This window comes from Triticum aestivum, chromosome 2D (genome assembly GCF_018294505.1).
Source record: "Triticum aestivum cultivar Chinese Spring chromosome 2D, IWGSC CS RefSeq v2.1, whole genome shotgun sequence".
NCBI lineage: Eukaryota > Viridiplantae > Streptophyta > Magnoliopsida > Poales > Poaceae > Triticum > Triticum aestivum.
This window is the reverse complement of record NC_057799.1, coordinates 568708056-568715024: the sequence shown is the minus strand read 5'-3', so window position 1 is coordinate 568715024 and position 6969 is coordinate 568708056.

Genomic DNA, 6969 nt, shown 5'->3' with positions numbered 1-6969 from the left:
CCGGGGGCGACGGCGCGATCGAGACGGCGATGTAGTATGGGGCGCCGGCGACCGGCGGCGGGGGCAACGGCGTAAGATGGGCGGCGGGGGCGGCGGGGGAGACGGCGCGCGGCGGGGGCGGCGAGGGCGGCGGGGCCAGCAAGGGTGGCGCGCGATGGGCGACGGCGCGGCGGCAATGTCGCGCGAAGAAGTTGGAGAAGAAGTGGGTCGATGAAACTGATTTTTTCGTAAGTGCCATATATATAGGAGGGGCCTTTAGTACCGGGTGGAGCCACCAACCGGGAAGTTGGAGAAGAAGTGGGTCGATGAAACTGATTTTTTTGTAAGTGCCATATATATAGGAGGGGCCTTTAGTACCGGTTGGAGCCACCAACCGGTACTAAAGGCCAATTTTCGTCAGGTCAAGCGGCGGGAAACGGCCCCCTTTAGTACCGGTTCGTGGCTTGAACCGGTACTAAAGGCCCACGCATTAGTACCGGTTGGAGCCACCAACCGGTACTAATGGTTGTGCGCTGCCACCAGCGGTGCACAATGTTTAGTCCCTCCTCGCCGAGCGAAGGGCAGCCGCACTGGTTTATAAACCCAGACGCGGCTGCTCCTTCGAACTTCTCTATATAGCAGGCTTCTGGGCCTAACTTCGGCGCGCTGCCCTGTGAGCCTGCTGGCCCTTCTGGGCCTGTATTTGCAAATCCTAGGTCTGGCAGGCCCACTGGGCAGCGCCCCAACAATTTTTTATACCATTTTCTTCTATTTATTTCTGAGTAGTTTTTTTGCTGTATTTAGTTTCTTTGTGAATATAACAATTTTTTATATAGTTTTTTCTTTTCTGCATTATTTATTTTCTGCTATTTAGTTTTTAGTAATTTTTTATATACTTTTATCTTTTCTGTTTTATTTATTTTTTGTTTTATTATGATGCATACTAAACGCAAAAATAGGCTGGAGTTCAAATAAGTTTAAAAAACATTGAAGTGCCCGTGTAACAGATGAGTTCTCGTCCAAAACCCTGATACTCCGAAAGAGATTGTCCAGTTTGTACACGAGGTGCATCCAGTTTTCGCCGTGACCCTCTCTACTCTTTTGCACATGCTATGCGGGTGAAATGATGATACCATGCCAAGTTCCAACATTTTCAGAGTTCATTTTGTAGTGATTTTCAATTTCACCATCATTTAGCTCTCTAAACAAATCGGTAAATGACTGAAAAACAGCAAATGATGTCAGAACGTGTTGGAAATTGATGACGTTGCTTTGAATGATGCATACTGAACGCAAAAATAGGCTGGAGTTCAAATAAGTTTAAAAAACATTTAAGTGCCCGTGTAACAGATGAGTTCTCGTCCGAAACCCTGATACTCCGAAAGAGATTGTCCCGTTTGTACACGAGGTGCGTCCAGTTTTCGCCGTGACCCTCTCTACTCTTTTGCACATGCTATGCGGGTGAAATGATGATACCATGCCAAGTTCCAATATTTTCAGAGTTCTATTTGTAGTGATTTCAATTTCACCGTCATTTAGCTCTCTAAACAAATCGGTAAATGACTGAAAAACAGCAAATGATGTCAGAACATGTTGGAAATTGATGACGTCGCTTTGAATGATACACACTGAATGCAAAAATAGGCTGGAGTTCAAATAAGTTTAAAAAACATTGAAGTGCCCGTGTAACAAATGAGTTCTCGTCCGAAACCCTGATACTCCGAAAGAGATTGTCCAGTTTGTACACGAGGAGCGTCCAGTTTTCACCGTGACCCTCTCTACTCTTTTGCACATGCTATGCGGGTGAAATGATGATACCATGCCAAGTTCCAACATTTTCAGAGTTCATTTTGTAGTGATTTTCAATTTCACCGTCATTTAGCTCTCTAAACAAATCGATAAATGACTGAAAAACAGCAAATGATGTCAGAACGTGTTGGAAATTTATGACGTCGCTTTGAATGATGCATACTGAATGCAAAAATAGGCTGGAGTTCAAATAAGTTTAAGAAACATTGAAGTGCCCGTGTAACAGATGAGTTCTCGTCCGAAACCCTGATACTCCGAAAGAGATTGTCCAGTTTGTACACGAGGTGCGTCCAGTTTTCGCCGTGACCCTCTCTACTGTTTTGCACATGCTATGCGGGTGAAATGATGATACCATGCCAAGTTCCAACATTTTCAGAGTTCATTTTGTAGTGATTTTCAATTTCACCGTCATTTAGCTCTCTAAACAAATCGGTAAATGACTGAAAAACAGCAAATGATGTCAGAACGTGTTGGAAATTTATGACGTCGCTTTGAATGATGCATACTTAACGCAAAAATAGGCTGGAGTTCAAATAAGTTTAAAAAACATTGAAGTGCCCGTGTAATAGATGAGTTCTCGTCCGAAACCCTGATACTCCGAAAGAGATTGTCTTCAAAGCGGAGCTGTATGGTGCCAAGAGAGGAGAAATAGACACGGGTCGTATTACCGTCCCCCACATGCAGCCGGCTGTGTTCGAGGCCCTGCTCTATTTTGTCTACACCGATTCGCTGCCCGCCATGGTTGATCTTGGCCGCGATGACTACAAAGAGATTGTTATGCATTTGCTTGTCGCGGCGGATCAGTACGCCATGGAGAGGCTCAAGGCCATATGTGAAAGCATCCTCTGCAAGAACATTGATGCACAGACCGTGATGACCACGCTGGCATTGGCTGATCAGCATCACTGCAACAGGTTGAATGATGCTTGCATTCAGTTCATTGCCTCTTTGGATGCAACGGAACTCGATGATGTGATAGCAAGTCAAGAGTATGTTGATCTCAAAGCAACATCTCCTTTTGTTTTAGTTGAAATGTTGGAGAAGGCGAGTAGGCTCGGCAAATCAAAGTCGTCAGTTCATATTGGAAGTTTAGTGCAAATAGTAAGATATATCAGGATGAATTAGTTTTACTTGGTAGCTAGGCTCGATCGGCAATCAAAGTCTTCAATTCATATTGGTAATTTAGTCGCATAACTAGCAACTTGATATAGCGAGTACTCTGCTATAGCAGTACTTCTCTAACGAGTGTCTTGCTTGGAAAAAATATGTTTGGTGCTTCAGGAAGAGAAGTAGATTTGTTTTGCCAACTATTTGGTTTTCTCAAAGATGTTGGTTTGCATTTTGGCACGGGCATATAAATGCTGCTTTATTGAACAATAAGCTTATCTTTGCTATCACGACAAAAAACACCAACCAAGCTATGCAAGAGATGAGCGTCAAAAGAAGCAAGCAAGTACCGATTATAGGGGAATGTACTAAACAACAAAACTAATAAGCTAGCATTTTGGCACGGGTATATATAATTGATATTTTATTGAACAATCAGCTTGTCTTTGATATCACGATGAAAAATACCAACCAAGCCATGCAAGAGGTGAGGGTCAAAAGAAGCATGCAAGTACTGATTATAGGGGAATGTACTACACAAAAAACTAATAAGCTAGCATTTTGGCACGGGCATATATAATTGAAATTTTATTGAACAATCAGCTTGTCTTTGCTATCACGACGAAAAACACCAACCAAGCCATGCAAGAGGTGAGGGTCAAAAGAAGCATGCAAGTAACGATTATAGGGGAATGTTCTACACAACAACAACAAAATATTCGCACACGATCGCACCAAGGAACACTATGGAGGTACAAGTGACGATTATCCAACCAACGATCCATGCAACGAAAGTAGAGAGGAGGAGGAGTTGGTGAAGTTTCGCCAATTCCTGCAGCTAGGTTGTACCTCCAAGCCATGAGCATTTCTTTGGAACGATCCACCGATCTACTGTCGGAGAAGAATACACCTCCTAGTTATCCACAGATACCGATCTAGAGGTACAACAGCACTACGCGACTCTGCATGAAGAATAATTAGAAGAACTAGAAGGAGGGGAGCAGCCTAGTAGCATACCGTGTACATCAAATGTCGACGGGAAAGAGAGGGCACAAGGCAGTAGGTGGTCGACCTCCTTGGGCTTTGGTGTCCTCTCGAGGCACGCCTGGCACCTAAATATAGGAGGTCCAGGGGTTTGGCCAACTCCATATGGAGTCCCGACTAGGACTCCTCCCCATGGTCCCCTTGCCCCATTTGGACTCTATGTCCAGTCGACTTGGGGCCTTGGTAGCGCCTTGCACCCAAAGGCAAGGGGGTTGGCCCACCAGGGACATTCCAGAATATTCTGGAAGCTTCCATCACCATTTCAAACATTTTGGATACTTTCAGAACACTTCCGGGTATCACTCGCAGGACCTCCCGAAATACTTTAGGGATCATCTGGAACACTACATTATCTTCTAGTTATTTTACATACCGCTAGTCATTAAGCTTGTTACCCTACAGGTTCGATAATATGTAGACATGTCTGAAACACCTTCCGACCAACAATTATTAGCAGGATTTGGACACCCATAATAATCCCCGCATGCCAACAAAGATTTTTATCGAGCGAACTTTTATGTTATTGTATGCAATTCCCTTTTCTTTGCTATACTTTACGAACCCGAGGCGAGGCTTTTACGGTATCCCTGTGATCAACACTTTGATCTCAATACATAGTTATTCTCACTACCAGTTTATACTCTTTTCTCGTTATCGTATTCCAATGTCCCCATGACTAACACCTTATTCACTATGCTTGGCTAATCAATGATGGATATCGTAATACCATGTGGGCCTAGAGTATACCTCTCCATCGCTAACAGAGCAAAGCCCAATCTTCAAAAATTGAACACCACATCATACTTCTAGGGTAAATCCAAAAGTCAACTTTATAATCACCCAGAGTGATGCTTGGTGAAAATGTCTCAAATACCTACTTATGCGAACATTTTTTGCTTAACTTTGGACTAAAAACTTGCTCAAATGAATAAAGAACTAATACGGACTGGCGCAATTTTTAGCAGAATATCTATGATGTTATCTTTTGTGCAGAAAAGTATCGGGAAAAAAATATAGCAAAAATAGTCTGCAAGGATTCATGTGAGGAGGGTCCCTTGGAGCCTGGACTTGGGCCAGGGGGTGACCCACATTGCGTAGGCGCCCCCCTTGGCGACCAGGGGCCCAGGACACCTACACTAGGCGCCTATATATAGCCTGTGGGGCTCCCTTGGCCAGCCTTCGATGCCCCTGGCTTTATATTTCTCCAAAACGCTCCTCCAAATTATCGATGATTTTTTGCGACACAGAGACTCCACCATCATCATTTTTCACTTGAAGGCCTGCTGGAGGCTAGGGTTTTGCCTCCGGAGAGGACAATTCTTCACCAACAACACTGTCAACCCCTTCTCCATCACTGTCATCATGCTCTCCACAACCATGTGTGAGTAATCTGCTATAGGAACATGGGATGGACGGGAATTTTATGAGATTTATCATTTATTAGACTTCATATTGATGGGGGAATGATTCGTAGTGTAATAATTGTTCGAGAATTAATGTTGTTATGACTTTGCCTTGACTAATGCTTACTACTAGGGCCCGAGTAATACGATTTTAGATCTGAACCATTATGACATTTATGTCTATTTGTTCATGATTATAACTGCAAGTCATAGGCACCTATTACAAATTTGATCCAGAGACCCTGAGAATGACATACTAGTATATCAAAGGGAATGGTTGTGATTTGAGAATAACATGTATTCATAGTGTGCTAATGCATTGTTCCGATTGACCCTAAGGTCACCTTAATTACCTTTTGTTTGATCTTATTACCCCTTTACAAGGGAGGTTATGAGTGTAGATGAGAGGCAAGTTCTTGTTAAGCATGTCTCTCAAGTTATGTAATGCATGCTTATAAAAAATATAGAACATGACCTAGGAAGTGACCCACATGAATTGTCTTTTGCATTTAGAAATCATCCATGAAACACCCCAAAATCCATCCCAGTGGCTACGTTTTAATGCTATTCCCTCTCTTTTACATTACCTGTACTTGGCAACTGCTCGGTATTTTTGCTGCTGTGAAAAAGCTTTGTTACATAGACCACTACAGTCACAATATTGTTAGTGCTACTGAACCTCCTCCTTTGGGAGAACTACATGATGGTCATTTTGCTATGTTAAAAGAAAAGAAAATACTTGAAGATGAACCATCCACTCACAGTTTGATAACACCACCTACCCCTATTTTGAGAACACCACCTACTCCACCCAACTCCCTAAACTTGAATTGAGATTTTCCAAAGCTATTAGAGAATGTGACACTGGTAAAGATCCATATGCTTTGGAAAATTATTTAAAAGAAGATCTTTATGAAACTTGTTTTTACCCGATGATGAATATTGTGCCTCTACTATATATGTTGTTTTGCGAATACTCTCCTGTATATGTTGAAAGATGATGCTTATGGTTTTCCTGTGGAACCTGAAGTTATTATTTATGAAACTCTAAACTTTCAAGGGTTGGATAGTGAAAGTGTCTTTTATCATGCTCACAAAGTTGAAGATCTTGCTTTACTATTTATGGAAAAGGGCACTAGTCTCCCTCTCTTTATGATTAAGCTATTTCCTTCCTCGCTAGGAGGGGGTGCTAAAATAATATTAAATAATTCTCCACCTATGAGCATAAAAAGTTTCAAAGATATGATCTATGCTCTTGTGGGAAAATATATGTCAGATCATAAACAACATGGCACAATTAGAGAAATTCATTGTTTTCTCAAAACAAGCATGAGGCTTTTGCCTTAAGCTTGGGGGAGGTTTTGTCATTTTCAAAGGAGAAACCCATATGATAATATTAAAGAACATGATTTGCTTGTATTTTACGACGTTCCGCCAAGGGTTGTCGATGCTAGGTGGCGACTCTAGCGTGGAGTAGTTCCGGTGGAAAACGGTAGTGACACACGGATATGATCTTGGTGACACAGATCTCAAGACATGGTGGTGGCTTGTATTGGATCAGTTGGAACCCTAACTAGGGTTAGGGTTTGTTTGTGTGTGTGGGAGGGGGGGGGGGTTGTCTCCATGG